The sequence below is a fragment of the Microcaecilia unicolor genome, chromosome 10, assembly GCF_901765095.1.
Source record: "Microcaecilia unicolor chromosome 10, aMicUni1.1, whole genome shotgun sequence".
Lineage (NCBI taxonomy): Eukaryota > Metazoa > Chordata > Amphibia > Gymnophiona > Siphonopidae > Microcaecilia > Microcaecilia unicolor.
This window is the reverse complement of record NC_044040.1, coordinates 99,479,636-99,501,607: the sequence shown is the minus strand read 5'-3', so window position 1 is coordinate 99,501,607 and position 21,972 is coordinate 99,479,636. Positions and strand designations below refer to the sequence as shown.

The following is a 21,972-nucleotide window of genomic DNA, read 5'->3' as shown; positions in this document are numbered from 1 at the left end:
CTGGGATTGACACCATATTCTTTAGCAATAGATGCTTGACTTTGTTTGTTTTCTAATTTTTTAAGAACTTCTATTCGTTCAGCCAGTGTTAAAGTCTTACAGATGTGCGATGACAACGACGACTCCATTGTACACTGTAACAACATTCTTCCACTTATTCTGTCTGTGACAGTTAATGAATGAGATTTCAAATTTATCGCCCCTTTGTCACGTGTCAATCGGCTTCCATATTCCGTGCTCCTCCTGCAGAGGAGCGATCTTAAATCATGCATATAAGTGAATCTTGCACTTATCAGTGGTGCGCTAAACCGAAGTTTGTCCCCATAGAAATTGATGGTGCCAAAAATGGGACCGAAGTATGGCATGCAGTTAAACAGAGCATGCGCTTATCCAATGTGCACTTAAATGGAGTGCACTGTACTTACAATACTCACAATTGCCCTCTTATAAACAAATTTCAAGAAGCTAAGCTCAAAATAGTAGGCCTAGTGGTAGCCTGCCTGGAAGACAAATTTGAAACCCGCTTGAAGTCTGTGGAGGTGCAATTGTTGGACATGGAGATGGAGTGGGTGGGAGAAAAGTGAGAGAGATCTAGAACACAGCAACATTTAGAGAAACTAAAAAATAGAATAGAAGATCAAGAAAACTGGAGTTGTAGATCCAATTTGCGAATCTTGAGTGTTCCAGAAGGCCATGAGGCAGGCTACCCAATTGCATAGGTGAATAAACTCTTACAAACTTGTTTTCCATCAACATTGGCCTCTCCTCCCTTTGATTGAATGGGCCCACCAGGAACTTCGGCACAAGTTGGATCTGATTCTGCCTCCGAGAGCAATCATTGTTAAACTATTAAGATATCAAGAAACTGAATTGGTGCTGTGCCAATCGCACAAGGACAAAATAAGTAAATATAAAAATGGTTGTGCATTTTTCCTGATTTGAACATAGGCACTGTGAGTAAATGCAGAGAACTGTGGCCATATAAGAAAGCATTGCAGGAGAAAGGATTTCAGGTGGGGCAGTGGTTTCTAGCCAAGTTGGTGGTTAATGTGAATGGCAAGAGGCAGTTTTTTAAATCACCAAAGGAGGGTAAAAAGTTTCTAAAAGTTCTGGCAGCCACCAAGTTCTTGGGTACACAGTCTACCCCTAAACTAGGAAAAGGTAATTATCGCTGGTGCAGGACCAGAAGTGGAACATGGGCCTGAGTTTGAAAAGAGTTCAGTGATGAATGGATCACTTAAGAGATGCTGGAGATGGTGGTGGCTCAAAGTCTATTACAGCAGAAGTGCCTATGTATCAGCAGAAACAGTCTGACTCAGAATATTTGGGAAGTGAGATCTCTGCAGAAGAGGAGGAGACCGCTGAACCACATGCAACAGTAGCCTTGAATGCCTACTGCGACTTTGCAGAGATCAGAAACTACAGTGATCTTCAGTTTAAATCAGAATTAATAGACTCGGTTTAGATATGAAGAGACATTAGTAGTGAACCTGTGTATGGGTAGAAATGTGTCTTTAACTGAGGGTATGTTAGAAATAGGGATGGAGGAAACATTGGTGTTGAACTGTGGGGTTGGAATACAGGTAGCAGCAGGGGGACAGGGATGCCTACACAACATAAAAGGGAGGGAGGTTGTAAGGGAGGGAAGAGGGAAAATGAAGGGCGGTTGGATTGGAGAAGAGGAGAAGCAGTGGAGGGGGAAGGGGAGGGTGGTACAATGTGGCTTTTGTTATGGTTAGCTGGATTGATTCAATGGATGGGCATATGGGTGGTCAGAGTGATCAGGAGGGATGATGTGGAAGGGGAGATAAGAGGCGATATGGAAAGAATTGTAGAGAGTTTGGCGGAAATCATCTAGAATGGGCTAAAAATGAACTCAGAACATTTGTATAGCTGGCATATTGAAGGGATTCAGGTGAATGACAAGAAGCAGGGACCAATAAACAAAGGATAACTTGGAGGAATTAATATTAACTATTGGGAGATTAAGTAGTTTATCCAGGATGGCTAATTGTATAAATGGTTCCAACTGAGGTTAGGTTGGCTACTTGGAATATGGGAGGTACAAATGGCCCCATAAAATGGAAGAGGATATTGAAACATCTTAGAGATGTCCACCTCATACTGCACTCTTGCAAGAAACTAAGTTAGTAGATCTTGAATGTCAAAAATTGCAAACAGGGGGCTGGGAAATGGTGTTCTTTTCCTCTGCAGGTTCAAAGCATAGGGAAGTGGTGATATTGATAAGCAAATCTTTTCCTTTTGTGGTATATGATATTGGTATAGAAGGTAGGTGGGTATTGTTAATAGAGAGGATAGATGAAGCTGTGTTGACTATACTTCATATATGTGCACCCACTGTACCAAAAGGTGGCTTCTTTACAAATGTGTTGTGGAGATTCTTCTGAAAGCCCTGGGAATGATCATTGTCGGAGAGGATCTAAATTGTAGCTTATAAGCTATTGACAGATCTGGCCATAGAGTAGGGACTACAGTACAGGACAGCAAGGAATTGCAAGATAACATGCTGAAGTGGGGCTTGGTAGATTTGTGGAGGGAATTTAATCTAGGGAGCAGTGATTACACTCATTACTCAGGTAGCTCTAAATCACATTTGCAGTTAGGTTACCTTTTGGGAAGCAACACACAACCGAGTGGTTGTTCAGGGCTGCGCATCCATCTTATTGTGATGCCAGATCACACAATGGTATCAGGAATGTGACTGATGGCTGTGGGTCAACCAGGAAATATCCTTTGGATGTTGTTACGCTCTGCTATACTTCTCCAGGATGGGTTGGTTTCTGTTTCCTAACCTAGCAGCCGTCATCCGGGTTGGATCATGGACAGCAGCCATCTTGGCTAGCTCAGGAGGGGGCAGCCATCTTGGAGTAACGAGGTCATGAAGAAAGCCCATATTTGGATGTAGGCACCTCTGCTGATGGGGGCAGCCATCTTGGAACAGCTGCTCATGGTTGAGCCTAATTCCTGCTCTATTTAAAGCCCTGTTTCCAGTCCTTCCATGCTTTGGCTTCTATTTGCTTAGAGGTTGTGGTCTTCATCCAGTGGTGTGCTGGAGCAGGCTCTCACAGGCTCTCGAGAGCCGTTTGTTAAGTTTTTAAGAATTTTGGGAGCCGGTTCTCCATGGCTACTTTAACAAACGGATCCCAAAATGTGGGCTTGGGCCCCTCCTGAATTCTCTTTTACTTTGCTGACGAGAGAGAGCCCCCTGTTAACAATATACCAGCACACCCCTGTGACTTCATCTGTTCCAGTGTTTTCCTGTGTTCCTGACCTTGGATTGTTTACTGACCACGCGTTGTGTTGCTGCCTGCCCAGACTTTCGGATTGCTCTCTGTTTTGCTGCTTCACTGACTCTTTGCTCCTGGACTGTGTCTGCCTGCCTGCCTGCCAGCCTGGTCAGCGGTTGTGCAACCCCGCCGGTTCCAGAAGTCCTGGTGGCCGCCTGCACATGGGGGCTCAACTCCCAGGGAATGGTGGTCGCTCCCCAGGTGAAGCTAGGGGTTGTCTGGCTGCCTGATCGAGTGCGGTGCCACTTCATCTTCGCCGTGCTCAGTCGGGGCACAAGGGCTCACATTCACCAGGTCATAAAAGTAAGCCGAAGCCATGAGCTCGCCAGACAGGTCTGAGCTGTCTCACCTGGCTCAGGTTCTCCACCAGCAGCAGAAGCATCTAACCCGCCTGTCCAGTACCTTGCAGGAGGTCTGCAGTCAGCTACCAGGGCTCCAGCGGCAAGGGGCTGCGGTTCCTCCAGTCCCGAGAGCGGAGACTTCTGCCGCACGTCTGCGACTTCCAGAGCCGCCTCGCTTTGACGGTACTCCCGCAGCTTGCCGGGGGTTCCTGAACCAGTGTCAGATCCTGTTTGAGCTGCAACAGGAGGCTTTCCCATCTGACAAAATAAAGGTGACCTACATCATCCCCCTGCTTTCCAGTGCCACGCTGGCTTGGGTGTCCCCGCTATGGGAACAGCGGAGTCCAGTTCTGGCAAACCCGGAGGAGTTCTTGCGGCAGTTCCGGATGGTATTCGACGTTCCTGGCCGACCTTCTTCTGCCTCTGGGGAGCTGCTGCGGATCCAGCAGGGCTCCGAGTCGGTCGGGACGTATGCTGTCCGGTTCCGTACCTTGGCTGCGGAACTCAGGTGGAACCAGGAGGCCTTAATGGCCATTTTTTGGCAGGGGCTGGACGGCCAGATAAAAGATGAATTGGCCGGCCGAGAGATTCCCACTACTTTGGACGCCCTTATTGCACTCTGCACTAGAATTGATATCCGGTTCCAGGAGCGAGCCCAGAAGAGGGTCATGCAGCCGGCAGCACAGGGATCCAGAGGCCTTCCCCGTCGCCCCGAGACGCCCCGGTCCTTCGAAAAGGGTTCGGAAAGAACCAAAGAGGAACCCATGGTATTGGGGTGGCATCGCCTGTCCAAGAAGGAGAGGGCCCATCGTCTCCAGAACCGGTTATGCCTATACTGTGGGCAGGCCGGACACTTCACGGGCTCCTGTCCAAACAAGCCTGGGAGATCGGGAAACGCTCCAGCCCGAGCCCTATGAAGGGGGTGGCTCTGGGCCGGCTGTCTGCCCTTCCGGACAACTTGCTCTCTGTTCCTATACTGCTCCAAGGAGAGGGTTTCCAGGCTCATACTAGGGCCTTGCTAGACTCCGGGGCCGGAGGGAACTTCATCGATGCCGAATTCCTGTCGCAGCTAGGTGGCTCCACGGTGCCCTGTCAACCGGAGCTCAGGGTCACCTCGATCCAGGGGGATAGTCTTCCTCGAACCATCACCCAGATCACCTCGCCCCTGGGTCTACAGGTGGGGGCGTTACATCAGGAGAAGATCCAGTTCCTGGTTCTTGCCCGAGCCATTCACCCGGTGATCCTTGGACTGCCTTGGCTCCGACTACACACTCCTGTTATCGACTGGGCCACCGGGGAGATCGGGAAATGGGGTTCCCGATGTGTCGAGCACTGTCTCCAGCAGGTCAAGCCACCTTTGCCGCTCTGCTCAGCTAAGCTGCAGACCCCACAGGAAGGTTCGCCCATGCTGCCGGAGAACTACCAGGAATTCCGTGACGTGTTCAGTGCTCGGGCGGCTGACACACTGCCTCCCCATCGGTCTTTCGACTGCGCCATAGACCTACTGCCCGGATCCAACCCACCTAGGGGGCGCCTTTACACCTTGTCCTGGGAGGAGTCCCGAGCCATGAGGGAGTATATCCAGGACAATCTTCGCAAGGGGTTTATCCGAGCCTCCGCTTCCCCTGCAGGGGCCGGATTTTTCTTCGTCTCGAAGAAGGATGGGTCACTTTGTCCCTGCATTGATTACCGAGGATTGAATAAAATTACCATTAAAAACCGGTACCCGCTTCCACTCATCCCGGAGCTGTTTGACCGTCTTCAAGGGGCCAAGATCTTCACCGAACTGGACCTGCGCGGGGCCTACAATCTTGTACGGATCCGGGAGGGAGATGAGTGGAAGACGGCTTTCAACACCCACGAAGAACACTTTGAATATCGGGTGATGCCGTTCGGTCTCTGCAATGCCCCTGCAGTATTTCAGAACTTTGTTAATAACATTTTCCAGGACTTGCTCTACTCCTCAGTGATCGTCTATCTGGACGACATCCTGATTTTTTCCGCTTCATTGTCACAACATGTTACTCACGACCGCACCGTGCTCCAGCGCCTCCGGGAACATTGGCTGTATGCCAAGTTGGAGAAATGTTCATTCCACCAACAGAGTTTGCCTTTCCTAGGATATATCATTTCCTCCACCGGGTTACAGATGGATCCCGGTAAATTGACAGCGATCTGAGACTGGCCGGTGCCTCAGGGTCTGCGGGCTTTGCAGAGGTTCCTGGGGTTTGCGAACTACTACCGGCAGTTCATCCAGGATTACTCTCTCATCACTGCTCCTCTGACGACCCTCACGAGGAAGGGGGCCGATGCAAAGAATTGGACGCCGGAGGCTTTCTCTGCATTCTCCACATTGAAGAAGGCCTTCCTCTCTGCCCTGGTACTCCGCAGTCCGGATCCTACTCAGCCTTTCCTGGTGGAAGTGGACGTCTCATCCCTGGGAGTAGGGGCAGTTCTCTCTCAGACATTGGCATCCTGGAAAAAACATCCCTGCTTCTTCTTCTCCCGGAAGTTCACCCCCGCGGAGCGAAACTACACGGTGGAGGACCGGGAGCTTCTGGCGCTCAAACTAGCTTTTGAGGAATGGCGATACTTACTAGAGGGAGCAGCACATCCAGTAACTGTAATAACCGACCACAAGAACCTGCTCTATTTGCAAAATGCTACCAGACTGAATCCTCGCCAAGCCCGGTGGTCTCTGTTCTTTGCCCGGTTTGACTTCCGTCTGATCTTCAGACCGGGGGAAAAGAATGTCCAGGCGGATGCCCTGTCCCGCAGCTTCGAGGCTCCCGAGGACCAGGAGGAGCCCTACCCAATGTTGAATCCGGCATGCATTCCCACCATGCCTGGGGCCAGTGCCACCTGCCAGAAGGCCGTTCCTGTGAGGTTTCGTAGGAAGGTGCTGCGCTGGGGGCACGCTTCCGAATTTGCTGGACACTTCGGGTTCCACAAGACCCTACATCTGATCTCTCGATCGTATTGGTGGCCCCGGATGGCGCAGGATGTTCTACAATACTTATCTACCTGTCCAGTGTGCGCCCGAACTAAATCTTCACATCAAAAGCAGTGGGGGCTGATGCAGCCCATGCCGGTACCACAGCAGCCATGGGAGGACCTGTCCATGGATTTTATCACCGACCTGCCACCCTCGCAGGGCAACACGGTCATTTGGGTGGTGATCGACCGGTTCTCCAAGATGGCTGAGGCTCGCAGTTTACCTCGCGCTTCTGGAAAGCTTTGTGTTCAGCTTTTGGGGTTACCATTTTATTCTCGTCTGCATATCACCCCCAGACCAATGGTATGGTGGAGCGGGTCAACCAGACGGTGAAGGCGTTCCTTCGGGCATACTCTAACCAGCACCAGGATGACTGGTCTACGCTGCTACCCTGGGCTGAGTTTGCCTATAATAACAGTCTGCATTCGGCCTCCCGGACGACACCTTTCAGCACCATCTATGGACGCCACCCGCGTCTACCTCCTCCAATTGCCCCTGCAGAAGTTCCACCTTAGGTGCAGTCCACCATCTGTTCCTTTCAGGAAGCTTGGAGGAAGGTCCAGGAACAGGTACGACGAGCAGCGGTCAAGGCCAAGGAGACCTATGACCGTAGAAGACAAGCGGCTCCCACATTCCTGCCGGGAGAAAAGGTTTGGTTGAGCACCCGATACCTGAAACTGCGGCTCCCATCTCTGAAGTTTGTTCCCCAGTTCATTGGACCTTTTGCCGTACGATCCAGGATAGGAGCAGTGACTTACCGACTACACTTACCCGGTCAACTCCGGGTGCACAATGCTTTTCATATGTCCCTCCTGAAACCTTTCCGCAGGTCAAAGTGGCATCCTGAGCCCAAGAAGGTGGTCGTGCCTGAGAGTGATCCAGATCCAGAGTATGAGGTGGATCACATCCTTGATTCCAAGCGTCGTGGAAGGAAGTTGTACTGTCTCCTCGCCTGGAAGCATTTTGGACCAGAGGATAACTCCTGGGAGCCGGCGGACAATGTGCATGCTCCAGATCTGATCTGGGAGTTCCACGCTCATCATCCTGCTAAGCCCAGACCGAACCGATGAGGGGGAGATCTTTCCGGAGGGGGTACTGTTACGCTCTGCTACACTTCTCCAGGATGGGTTGGTTTCTGTTTCCTAACCTAGCAGCCGTCATCCGGGTTGGATCATGGACAGCAGCCATCTTGGCTAGCTCAGGAGGGGCCAGCCATCTTGGAGTAACGAGGTCAGGAAGGAAGCCCATATTTGGATGTAGGCACCTCTGCTGATGGGGGCAGCCATCTTGGAACAGCTGCTCATGGTTGAGCCTAATTCCTGCTCTATTTAAAGCCCTGTTTCCAGTCCTTCCATGCTTCGGCTTCTATTTGCTTAGAGGTTGTGGTCTTCATCTGTTCCAGTGTTTTCCTGTGTTCCTGACCTTGGATTGTTTACTGACCACGCGTTGTGTTGCTGCCTGCCCAGACTTTCGGATTGCTCTCTGTTTTGCTGCTTCACTGACTCTTTGCTCCTGGACTGTGTCGCCGGTTCCAGAAGTCCTGGTGGCCGCCTGCACCTGGGGCTCAACTCCCAGGGAACGGTGGTCGCTCCCCAGGTGAAGCTAGGGGTTGACTGGCTGCCTGATCGAGTGCGGTGCCACTTCAACTTCGCCGTGCTCAGTCGGGGCACAAGGGCTCACATTCACCAGGTCATAACAGATGTGAACAAAAGCAGATCAGATAGTAAATTTACTCTGTGAATTGCAAGAATTCTAGCGTGAGTCTGCCACCTCCTGGATTGCACTGTTGTATCAAATTCTGCAGAGTAACATCCTTCTTGAAACAAGAGGTTAATCATATTTGTAATCCAATAGTATACTCCTATTGGAATATCTTTATACAGGGCACCTGGGAAATGATGCAGTTCACAGTTGCCTTAGGCAAACCTTCCTTTCTGGTGACTGTACCAAATGTTTCCCAGAGACAACCAGCTGTAATATGATTGGGTTCATCACTCAGAAATAATCCATGCTCAGGAAGCCTGCTTTCCCACACCTTTTGTGAACTTGCCGATACCATAATTATTTTTTCTTCAAAAAATATGCAAAATCATTGAGTCAATTTGTCAGTTTTTTCCTGTTGTTAAAGCTGGCATTGTTGTTAACTTCTTCTCCACTTCTTTGCTGTAAGATACTTCCTTTTTACCACCGACATCAAAAAAGTTATTGAGTGTCTGGACCCAACCCACGGTGAATACCCAGCAGACCGAATCTGGACAAACTTCGATCTCCTTACCGATGAAATAGTCAACCAAGCGATTAACAGGTTTGCCAAGACTCACAGTAAATTGGACACCTGCCCCAACTACCTGATAAAATCCATCCCTCAACGCTTTAGAACAGACCTCACATTCCACCTAAATCACATGCTGCAACATGGACTCTTCCCTAAGGATAAAGGCAGCATACCCTATACCTAAAGACACACACAAAAAAAGAAAATGAAATCATCAACTACCACCCGGTAGCATCTATCCCTCTGGCAGTCAAACTGTTGGAAAGCATGGTAACCAATCAACTTACCAACTACTTAAACAAATATTCTATATTACACAAATCACAATCAGGATTTCGCTCCAACCACAGCACTGAAACAGTGCTAATTACTCTCCTAACCAAATTCAAACAAGAAATTGCAACTGGCAAAAGCATACTTCTCCTACAATTCGACATGTCTAGTGCGTTCAACATGGTAAACCACAATATATTACTAAACATCCTAGAATACTGGGATTGGCAGAAATGTGCTCAGCTGGATCAAGGGTTTCCTAACCACAAGAACATACCAAGTGATATCAAACTCGAATATATCAGCACCATGGAAACCAGAATGTGGAGTACCACAAGGATCACCGCTATCACCGACCCTTTTCAACCTAATGATGATCCCCACTAGCCAAATCCTTATCCAACCATGGTCTCAACCCCTACATCTACGCAGATGATGTCACAATATACATCCCATACAAACACGATCTAACAGAAATCACCAACGAAATCAAACTCAGCCTGCAAATCATGAACTCATGGGCGGATGCATTTCAACTAAAACTCAACGCAGAAGAAACACATTGTCTCATCCTCTCATCTCAATACAACAGGAACAAACCCACAAATGTAAACACTCCTGATTACACCCTTCCTGTTTCAACCTGAAAATTCTCAGAGTTACAATTGACTGAAACCTAACGCTGGAAAGCCAAGCAAAAACTACAACAAAGAAAATGTTCCATTCTATGTGGAAACTCAAACGAGTAAAACCCTTCTTCCCGAGGGAAATATTCCGTAACCTAGTACAATCAATGGTACTAAGTCACCTAGACTACTGCAATGGAATCTAAGCGGGATGCAAAGAGCAAATCATTAAGAAACTCCAAACGGCCCAAAACGCAGCAGCCAGACATATTTGGAAAAACGAGATTCGAAAGCACCAAACCCCTACGAGAAAAACTGCACTGGCTCCCAATCAAAGAACGAATTGCGTTCAAAATCTGCACCCTGGTTCATAAAATTATTCACGGCAAGACCCCGGTATACATGGCAGACCTCATAGACTTACCAACTAGAAAACGAAAAGTTCAGCACGCACATACCTATATCTCCATTATTCAAGCTGCAAAGGCATAAAATATAAATCAACATACGCACCTAGCTTCTCTTACATAAGTGAGCAACTATGGAACACACTACCAAATGTCTTGAAAACATTGCATGACCTAACAAGCTTCCGGAAATCATTAAAAACCAACCTGTTCAAGAAGGCATACCCTAATGATCCAACCTAAACGCCTGAACCCTGCTACACAATGAAACTAATACTAGAACTGGACAAAACGTATCTCTTCTTCCTTCATTACCTAATGTTTTCACACTCGTGAACTTTAACACACTGCCACTCTGTATCTGTCATACCGGACATGGCGATCACCATCACGGTACTATATAAGCCACATTGAGCCTGCAAATAGGTGGGAAAATGTGGGATACAAATGCAACAAATAAATAAAATAAATAAATCTAATCTAATAATTATATAAATATTTCTCTCTCGCTCTCTCTAAATTTAGTTTACCATCACCAAACCTGTTTTACTGTGTCAGAAGTGAATTTTAGCCAAACTCTTCCCAGCTCTGTACCCTTTTGTTTTAAATATTTTAAATTATCAGTGTACCAGGGGGAATTCTCTCATAAGTGTAATCTTCCTAACACTTCTTCCCAGATCTGAGCTAAATTTAATCACCTGGATTCCTGGTTCAATATCAGTTTATAACTGACCAACCCCCAGAAATCTTTTGCAGACCTTTTCCAAATACTTTGGTCTTCCCTAGATGGTTTCTGTTCACAATCTAAATGTACCATAAAATGAAATTTAAAAAATGATCTTGACCATAAAACTGGAGTGCATATCCATTAGTTATTAAGGGGTAAATATTTAGCTGGCAGAAGTCAGCATTGTTTTGACTGCCAGCCATTATTCCCAGATATTTAATGCACTTAGGGCCCCTTTTACTAAACCACGCTAGTGACTCCTGGTGCTGAAAATGCGACTCAGCCCATTTATTTACCATGCGGGAATCGCTAGCGGGATTTAGTAAAAGAGAAAAAGAGACCCTTAACTGCCTTAGTGAAAACTGTCAAAGATAGACCTGTGTTTTAGGTGGTCCTACTTTTGGTTTTGCTTTTGCTTTACTTGCTTTGGAGTGGAGGAGTAGTCTAGTGGTTAGTGCAGTGGACTTTGCTCCTGGGGAACTGAGTTCAATTCCCACTGCAGCTCCTTGTGACTCTGGGCAAATCACTTAACCCTCCATTGCCCCTGGTACAAATAAGTACCTGAATATACTATCCTGCTTATTTTCGAAAGAGAAAAACGCCTATAGTGCGACCTAAATCGGGAGATAAACATTTATCTCGCAAAGGTGCCCAAATCGGTATAATCAAAAGCCGATTTGGGGCGTTTCCAACTGCACTCCGTCGCGGAAACGAATAAAGTTGATGAGGGCGTGGTGGAGGCTGAACTGAGGCGTGGTTATCAGCCGAGGAGAGATGGGCGTCTTTAGCTGATAATCGAAAAAAAAAAGGCGTTTTGACCGCAATTTTTGGTCACTTTTTTTGGACCCTTTTTTTTCACGAGCAAGTCCCAAAAAAGTGCCCCAACTGCCCAGATGACCACTGGAGGGAATCGGGGATGACCTCCCCGGACTCCCCCAGTGGTCACTAACCCTCTCCCACCAAAAAAAACCCACTTTACAAACTTTTTTTCCAGCCTGTATGCCAGCCTCAAATGCCGTACCCACCTCAATGACAGCAGAATGTGTTTGATCCTGTCACAGCCTTTCCCTGGGTCAGATGTGGCTCTCGGGTGCAGTACAGGGTCTCATCAGCATTGTATTGTGGTGGGTGTAGGGTATTGGGCTCCATGATTTCATTAGCTTGTGTTACAGTCTCACGATGTTGGTAGTTGGTAGGCTCTTCTCCCATGGTGCTTTTCCCCCTGCCTACTGGGTCAGAGTGTGCCCTGTTGTGTTTCCTGTTGTAGTCCATGCGGTAGTGGCCATTTTTGTAAGCCAGTTTTAGTTCCCTTTCCTGTGTTAGCCACGTTACAGAACTTAGTTCTTCCCTTGAATGTGGCTGAAAGAGGGCATTGTACAGCATTCTGCCAGCTCTGACCTATTGCTCATCTCAGTACCAGGGAGACTCGTTGCCAGTGGGGCACAACCTCTGATCTGCAGTTAACTGTGAGTAAACGCGGTTATTCCAATAAAGGACGTTTTCGGAGAGATTAGTCTTCAGGTGTCCTAGAGGCCTGCGTGTATGCAGGTCCCTGGAGCACTTTTAGTGGGTACCGCAGTGCACTTCAGCCAGGTGGCCCCAGGCCCATCCCCCCACCACCTGTAACACTTGTGCTGGTAAATGGGAGGCCTCCAAAACCCACTGTACCCACATGTAGGTGCCCCCTTCACCCCTAAGAGCTATGGTAGTGTTGTACATTTGTGGGTAGTGGGTTTTGGGGGAGGGGGGTTGGGAGCTCAGCACCCGTGGTAAGGGAGCTATGCATGTGGGAGCTTTTTCTGAAGTCCACCGCACTGACCTAGGGTGCCCAGTTGGTGTCCTGGCATATCAGGGGGGCCAGTGTACTACCAATCCTGGCCCCTCCCATGACCAAATGGCTTGGATTAGGACGTTTTTGAGCTGGGCATTTTTAGTTTCCATTATCGCTAAAAAAAACAAACACCCAGCTCAAAAACTTCCATTTTTTCGAAAATACGGTTTGGCCTGCCCCTTCACGGACCCGTTTTTGGAGATAAACGCCCATGGAGATAGACGTTTCCGTTCGATTATGCCCCTCCACGTAAACTGCTTTGAATGTAGTGCAAAAACCACAGAAAAGCAGTATATCAAGTCCCATTTCCCTTTCCCTTTATTACATTACTAGTAAAAAAAGGCCCATTTCTTAAGGGAAGGAAACGGGCGCTAGCAAGGCAATCCCCCACCCTCCCTCATTGTGTCGCTCTGTCCCCTCCCTGGCCTGCCACCCACCCAGTTCAAGGCCCCCTCAAGCCCCTCCCACCGACTCTGCCCTCCCTCCGTTTTTAACCCCCCCCCCTCCGCTTTACGGACCCCTGTACCCCTCTTCCGCGACTCTGTCGACCCCCCCCTTCTCGCCGAAAACTGTCCCCCCTGCTGCTGTTGAGTACCTGTGCTGACGGGGGACCCCAACCCCCGTCAGCCGAAGTCCTGTTCTGTCCTTCGCGGCATTGCTTCCTCAATGATGTTCTGTTCAAGTTTCTGTGCGTGCGTCTGACGTCAGACGCACACAGAGGAACTTGAACAGAACATCATTGAGGAAGGAACGCCGCAAAGGCCAGAACAGGACTTCGGCTGTCTGGGGTTGGGGTCCCCCGTCAGCACAGGTACTCAACGGCAGCAGGGGGGACAGTTTTCGGCGAGAAGGGGGGGTCGACAGGGTCGCGGAAGGGGGGTCCAGAGGGCCGTAACACGGGGGGCGGGGGTGTTGAAATCGGAGGGAGGGCAGAGTGTGGAACTTGGTGGGAGGTGCGTGAGGGGACACCGGGTGTTGATGTTCGTTGGGTGGGGGGGTGGTTTGGTGATGCGGCGAGGGGGGGGTCTGTGTTGCCCCACTCCCTGCCACTTGCTCCGAAGTGGCAGGAAGCGCGCACTGACAGCTGATTCCCAGGCAGGGGGAGGAGTAGGGAAACATGCTTTCCCTACTCCTCCCCCTGCCTGGGTCGCTGTTTGCTATTGGATTCCATCAGCTGTGTGGGATTCATGATGTCAGTGTGATCTACATCGCCTAGCAGACCACATCCGAGGGATCCAGGGTCCCAGGCAGCGACAGAACGTTGGAGGTGAGAATTATTATATAGGATGGCAAAAATGATCCAAGTTTTGGGATCACCCAAATCTTGCCCCCAACACACTGCTTTGTGATTTGGATGCACTATATGAACTGCATAGAAAACGTCTTAAATATGGGTTTCAAAATTTGCAATTGTGGATGTTTTGGCAAAAAAAAAAGTCTATCTGCCGTTTTGTGACACTTTTTGGATGTTTTTCTGTATTGAAAATGCGCCCCTTAGGCAGTTCTGAATATCAGCACTTAACCACATAAGTGCCCGCTCCTGGACCACCCACAAAATCACTGGCTTCATATTTGGCGGTTAGAGCCTGGTTAAATTGCTTTGAATATTGATCCCTGTTGCTTCTGATCTCTTTTTCCAAACTACTAACAGGTCTAATTGAAGCCCAATTAGATTACTGTAACATTCTATGTTGGTTATTTTAGAAGCATCCACATGTCTAAACAGCAGCCTTTAAATGAAGAGGCCCAGACTTTTAAATGCCATTTCAAAATAGGGGCCATTTAAATGTGTGGAAGCTCATTACATCTAAATAGTAAGGGGCTATGGGGAAGATGGAGAGAGAAAGTGATCTGGGCAAAACAACAATACAGATGTTCATGAAAGTCTCGTCTGCATGGGGAAACCCCAATATTACCGGTTCCCATGAGGCCAGATCCTCCTCCCCCCACACATATACCCATCCTGATGCCAGCCTTCTGAACCCTCCCACACACACACATCAGCAAGACCTCTGCTGATGGATTTAACTTAAGGTCCTCCCCTCGCGTCGGCACAATCAAGTTCCCTTTTGATATCAGCCACGCTTTCCAATAGCGGAGTGGAGGAGTGGCCTAGTTGTTAGAGCACCAGTTATGACATCCAGAGATATGTGGTTCAAATCCCACTGTTCCTCCTTGTGATCTTGGGCAAATCACTATCACTTAACCCCAGTGGCATAGCTAGGTGGGGGGCAGGGGGAGCAGTTGCTCTCCCAAACAGGTTTCTAGAAAAAAATGGCACCTATGCACCACTTGCCAAATAGTTTGCTCTGCCCCCTCCCAAGCAAGTCTCCAATCTTTTCCTCTGCCTGCTTTCCCCTCTGTGTGGTCAGTCACTTTTACTGCCCTGAAGCGGCGTTCTCCCTCTGGCACTGGCGAATCACAGTCAGCCTTCTGCCAGCACCGGGGCCTCTCCTCAGGCGTGCCCCGTCTACTCGAATGCAACTTCCTGTTTTCCGCAGAGGTAGGACGTGCCTGAAGAGAGGCCCCGACGCTGGCAGAAGGCTGACTGTGAATCACCGGTGCCGGAGGGAGAACAACGCTTCAGGGAGGTAAAGTGACCACGCGGACGAGGAAGAGAGGGAGAAAGATGCAAAACTCAGGGGGGGGGGGGGGGGGGGATGGAGAATGGAGAAAATGCTGCCGACAGCCAAAGACCAGAGTGGAAGTGAGCCCATCTACTCCACTGTAAGCAAGGAAGCCAATTGTTTCCACTTTCCACCCCCCTCCTCCTCCTCCGCGCAGCCGTCATTTCAGTTCACTCAAAACAAAGTGAGCAAACTTATGAGATGCTGCACCCACCTTGTCATTCTTTACTGTTGCTCCATCTTAAAAGGTGGCGGAGAAAAGAAATAACAATTGAAGATCACAAAAACAGCTTCAAAAATTATTGTAGCTAGTAGAAACTGCAATTATAAAGTCTATAGTTTGTGCTCATTTTTCTTCACTTCTTATATATAGATGTCCAGATTTCAGTGAGGCTGTCCTGTTTCCTGATGGGTTCATCTTAACTGTAGTTGTAATCTGCCTTCGGAAGCCTGGTGTTATAAAGATGATAAAATATACTGAAATTAAATGGAAGTAGAATTAAACTATCCTTTCATTGGGGCACATGGAATCATATCTTCATCTGTTTTGTAGACGTTTACCTTTTAGATACACAAAGGGATTTTTCTGTTTTGAACATGTTTCAGGGGCAAGTAGTTTTATAAGTCAAAATAAAAATAACTATTTTGTTTCATGCAGATATCTTTTGTTTAAACATAAATGGACTATATGCCCCTAATTCAGTCCACTGGTTTTCTTATATTTTGTTCTTTTGATGATGACTTATATTGTGCCAAAACTGAAAACTCTTATCTCTATCTGGTCGATAATAAAAGGAACACTATCTGTCCTAAAAAGTTGTTTTGTGGCTGTACATGAGGAATTGTGATATTGAATAAATAAGTTTCTCTGAGGACAAGCAGGCTGCTTGTTCTCACGACTGGGTTGACGTCCACGGCAGCCCCCACCAACCGGAAGAAAAACTTTGCGGGCGGTCCCGCACGCAGGGCACGCCCACCGCGCATGCGCGGCCGTCTTCCCGCCCGTGCGTGACCGTTCCCACTCAGTTTTTTTTTCCATTCCACGCTGGAGAGAGACGTGTTCCCGTCTCTCTCTTAGTCAGCCCCGGAAACCGGATTGCGGCCTAGCCTGCGGTTTTTTCTTGTTCGGTACGCGTTCGCGTTTATTTTCTTTCAAAAAAAAAAACCAAAAAAGAGTTTTCCTCGTCGTTCTTAGTCGCGAAGGTGTGTCGTCGCGGCCTTTTCATTCTTTTTCGGGTGTGCTTTTCACCGCCACCATCGACGATTTTGACTTCGCTGACGCGATTTTTCCGTCAATGTCCTCGAAGGTCCTGAGCGGATTCAAGAAGTGTGGTCGGTGCGGCTGGCAGATCTCGCAGACCGATACTCACGCTTGGTGCCTCCAGTGCCTCGGCCCGGAGCATAATTCCAAGACGTGCACCTTGTGTCTCGGCTTAAGGCAGCGGACGCAGGTGGCGAGGCAAGTTCTGCGGGACCGTCTTTTTGGTACTTGCGCCGGCCCTTTGACATCGACCTCGACGGCATCGGTGTCGACGGCCGGGTCTTCGGTGTCGGTACCGATGTCGGCGTCGGCGCCGACTATGGCATCGACCCCAGGAGCACAGGTACCTTTGGCCCGCCGGTGACGGCGGTGGTGAGCGGCCATGTGGGCAGTCTGCCCCGGCCACTCCCGCTGCTCAGGGCCATCGGGACCGAACCCTGTCGGATCCGATACCTCGAGGCCGGGGGGGGGCTCCACCTCCTCCTCGTCTCTTCCACGGAGCGCCAATGACGGACATCGCAAGAAAGCCAAGAAGCACCGTCATCGGTCGCCCACGGCGCATGGGACTGGCAGCTCCGGGACATCGAGGGACGACTCGACACCCAGGAAGCGGCAGTGTCGGGAGGAGCGTTCCCCCTCGGTCGAAGAGGTATCGCTGCGTGAGTCCGTGGGTATCTCGGTACCATCTCCTGGACCCGAGCAGCTTCCGGCACCGGCACCCGCACCGGCCCCCCTGCCTTTCCCGACAGCGGGCCTTGACGAGTGCCTCCGAGCCATCCTTCCCAGGATCCTGGAAGGGCTGATGCGCCAGGCTCTGCCGGCACCGGGGGTGATTGCGCCCCCCCGTGTCGTTGATGGAGGTGCCGGTGGGCTCTGGCCCGATGCTGAGGCCTCCGATGCTGACGCCGCTTGCGGCACCGGTGTCGACCGCCACGCAGGTGGAGTCCCCGTCGATGGAGGGAGCTTCATCCCCGCCGGCGCGGGAGTCCACCGCTCGACGCCATCATCGAGGACGTGGTTCCTCGCAGTCGAGACGGGCCCGGTTGAGGTCTGAGCTGAGAGAGCTCATGTCCGACACCGAGGAGGAGGCAGTCCCCAGATATTTCTCCTCAGAGGAGTCTGTGGGCCTTCCCTCCGACCCCACTCCTTCACCGGAGAGGAAGCTCTCGCCTCCTGAGAGCCTCTCCTTTGCCTCTTTTGTCAGGGATATGTCCATCAGCATTCCCTTTCCCGTGGTTACTGTGGATGAGCTGAGGGCGGAGATGCTCGAAGTCCTCGACTATCCATCACCACCTAGAGAGTCTTCTACGGTGCCGTTGCACAATGTCCTTAAGGAGACACTGCTTCGGAACTGGTTGAAGCCACTATCTAATCCCACCATCCCCAAGAAAGCGGAGTCCCAATACAGGATCCACTCAGACCCAGAGTTGATGCGGCCTCAATTGCCTCATGACTCGGCGGTCGTGGACTCTGCTCTCAAGAGGGCACTGAGTTCGAGAGATACCGCCTCGGCGCCCCCTGGGCGGGAGTCTCGCACTCTGGACTCGTTTGGGAGGAAGGCCTACCAATCTTTCATGCTCGTGACCCGCATCCAATCATACCAGCTATACACGAGCATCCACATGCGGAACAATGTGCGGCAACTGGCGGACCTGGTCGACAAGCTCCCTCCGGAGCAGTCCAGGCCTTTTCAGGAGGTGGTCAGGCAGCTGAAGGCGTGCAGAAAGTTCCTGTCCAGGGGTATCTATGACACCTGTGATGTGGCATCTCGAGCTGCGGCCCAAGGTATAGTGATGCGCAGACTCTCCTGGCTGCGTGCCTCTGACCTGGACAACCGCACCCAGCAGCGTCTGGCGGATGTCCCTTGCCGGGGGGATAACATTTTCGGTGAGAAGGTCGAGCAGTTGGTGGACCAACTACACCAGCGGGAAACCGCTCTCGACAAGCTCTCCCACCGGGCGCCTTCAGCATCCACCTCTGCAGGTGGACGTTTTTCCCGGGCCCGGCAGGCTGCACCCTACGCTTACAGCAAGCGTAGGTACACCCAGCCGGCGCGAAGGCCTCCTCAGGGACAGTCCCAGCGCGCTCGTTCCCATCAACAGCATGCGCCTAAGCAGCCCCCTGCGCCTCCACAGCAAAAGCAGGGGACGGGCTTTTGACTGGATCCATGGGAACATAGCCGCAATCAAAGTATCCGTGCCGGACGACCTGCCGGATGGGGGGAGGTTGAAGGTTTTTCACCAAAGGTGGCCTCTTATAACCTCCGACCAGTGGGTTCTCCAAATAGTGCGGTGCGGATACACCCTGAATTTGGTCTCCACTCCACCAAATTGTCCACCGGGAGCCCAGTCCTTCAGCTCCCATCACAAGCAGGTACTTGCAGAGGAGCTCTCCGCCCTTCTCAGCGCCAATGCAGTCGAGCCCGTGCCACCCGGGCAGGAAGGGCAGGGATTCTATTCCAGGTACTTCCTTGTGGAAAAGAAAACAGAGGGGATGCGCCCCATCCTAGACCTGAGAGGCCTGAACAAGTATCTGGTGCGAGAAAAGTTCAGGATGCTTTCCTTGGGCACCCTTCTCCCCATGATTCAGAAAGACGATTGGCTTTGTTCCCTGGATTTAAAGGATGCTTATACTCACATCCCGATACTTCCAGCCCACAGACAGTATCTCCGATTCCGTCTGGGGACACGTCACTTTCAGTATTGTGTGCTGCCCTTTGTGCTCGCCTCTGCACCACGGGTGTTCATGAAGTGTCTCGTGGTGGTTGCGGCGTACCTACGCAAGCTGGGGGTACACGTGTTCCCATATCTCGACGATTGGCTGGTGAAGAGCACCTCAGAGGCAGGAGCTCTTCGGTCCATGCAGTGCACTATTCAACTTCTGGAGCTGCTAGGGTTTGTGATAAATTACCCGAAGTCCCATCTCCAGCCAGTCCAATCTCTGGAATTCATAGGAGCTCTGCTGAATTCTCAGACGGCTCAGGCCTTTCTTCCCGAGGCGAGGGCTCAGAATCTCCTGTCCCTCGCTTCCCAGACCAGAGCATCTCAGCAGATCACAGCTCGGCAGATGTTGAGACTCCTGGACCATGGCCTCCACGGTCCATGTGACTCCCATGGCTCGTCTTCACATGAGATCTGCTCAATGGACCCTAGCTTCCCAGTGGTGCCAAGCCACCGGGAATCTAGAAGATGTCATCCGCCTGTTCGTCAGTTGCCGCAATTCGCTGCACTGGTGGACAATTCGGACCAATTTGACCTTGGGACGTCCATTCCAAATTCCGCAGCCCACGAAGGTGCTGACGACAGATGCATCTCGCCTGGGGTGGGGAGCTCATGTCGATGGGCTCCACACCCAGGGGGTATGGTCCCCCCAGGAACAAAATCTTCAGATCAACCTCCTAGAGCTCCGAGCGGTCTGGAACGCACTGAAGGCCTTCAGGGATCGGTTGTCCTACCAAATCATCCAAATTTGGACAGACAATCAGGTTGCAATGTATTACATCAACAAGCAGGGGGGCACCGGATCTCGCCCCCTGTGCCAGGAAGCCGTCAGGATGTGGCGTTGGGCCTCCCAGTTTGGCATGCGTCTCCAAGCCACATACCTGGCAGGCGTAAACAACAGTCTGGCCGACAGGCTGAGCAGAGTCATGCAACCGCACGAGTGGTCGCTCCATTCCAGAGTGGTACGCAAGATCTTCCGAGAGTGGGGCACCCCCTCGGTGGACCTTTTTGCCTCTCAGACCAACCACAAGCTGCCTCTGTTCTGTTCCAGACTACAGGCACACGGCAGACTGGCGTCGGATGCCTTTCTCCTCCATTGGGGGAACGGCCTCCTGTATGCTTATCCTCCCATACCTTTGGTGGGGAAGACCTTGCTGAAGCTCAAGCAAGACCACGGCACCATGATTCTGATAGCACCTTTTTGGCCCTGTCAGATCTGGTTCCCTCTACTTCTGGAGTTGTCCTCCGAAGAACCGTGGAGATTGGAGTGTTTTCCGACTCTCATTTCGCAGAACGAAGGAGCGCTTCTGCACCCCAACCTTCAGTCTCTGGCTCTCACGGCCTGGATGTTGAGGGCGTAGATTTTGCTTCGTTGGGTCTGTCTGAGGGTGTCTCCTGTGTCTTGCTTGCCTCTAGAAAGGATTCCACTAAGAAGAGTTACTTTTTCAAGTGGAGGAGGTTTGTCGTTTGGTGTGAGAGCAAGGCCCTAGAACCTCGTTCTTGTCCTGCACAGAACCTGCTTGAATACCTTCTGCACTTATCAGAGTCTGGTCTCAAGACCAACTCAGTAAGGAATCACCTTAGTGCGATTAGTGCTTACCATTATCGTGTAGAGGGTAAAGCCATCTCTGGAGAGCCTTTAGTCGTTCGATTCATGAGAGGTTTGCTTTTGTCAAGGCCCCCTGTCAAGCCTCCTGCAGTGTCATGGGATCTCAACGTCGTCCTCACCCAGCTGATGAAGCCTCCTTTTGAGCCACTGAATTCTTGCCATCTGAAGTACTTGACCTGGAAGGTCATTTTCTTGGTGGCAGTTACTTCAGCTCGTAGAGTCAGTGAGCTTCAAGCCCTGGTAGCTCATGCTCCTTATACCAAATTTCATCATACCAGAGTAGTACTCCGCATTCACCCTAAGTTCTTGCCAAAGGTGGTGTCGGAGTTCCATCTTAACCAGTCAATTGTCTTGCCAACATTCTTTCCAAGACCGCATACCCACCCTGCTGAACGTCAGTTGCACACATTGGACTGCAAGCGAGCGTTGGCCTTCTATCTGGAGCGGACACAGCCCCACAGACAGTCCGCCCAATTGTTTATTTCTTTCGACCCCAATAGGAAGGGGGTCGCTGTCGTGAAACGCTCCATCTCCAATTGGCTAGCAGATTGCATTTCCTTCACTTATGCCCAGGCTGGGCTGGCTCTTGGGGTCATGTCACGGCTCATAGTGTTAGAGCCATGGCAGCGTCGGTGGCCCACTTGAAGTCAGCCACTATTGAAGAGATTTGCAAGGCTGCAACGTGGTTATCGGTCCACACATTCACATCACATTACTGCCTCCAGCAGGATATCCAACGCGACAGTCGGTTTGGGCAGTCGATGCTGCAGAATCTGTTTGGGGTTTGAATCCAACTCCACCCTCCAGGACCCGATTTATTCTGTTCAGGCTGCACTCTCAGTTAGTTGCTCTTCGTAGGTCAATTTCTGTTATGCCCTCGCCGTTGCGAGGTTCAATTGACCTGGGTTTCTGTTTTGAGTGAGCCTGAGAGCTAGGGATACCCCAGTCGTGAGAACAAGCAGCCTGCTTGTC

General features: G+C 50.5%; 1 protein-coding gene across 1 annotated transcript in view; it reads left to right on the top strand.

The window, feature by feature from the left end:
* BRAF (B-Raf proto-oncogene, serine/threonine kinase) overlaps positions 1-21,972 on the top strand; it is a 1,688,602-nt gene that overhangs the window by 1,581,801 nt on the left and 84,829 nt on the right. The window lies entirely within an intron of this gene.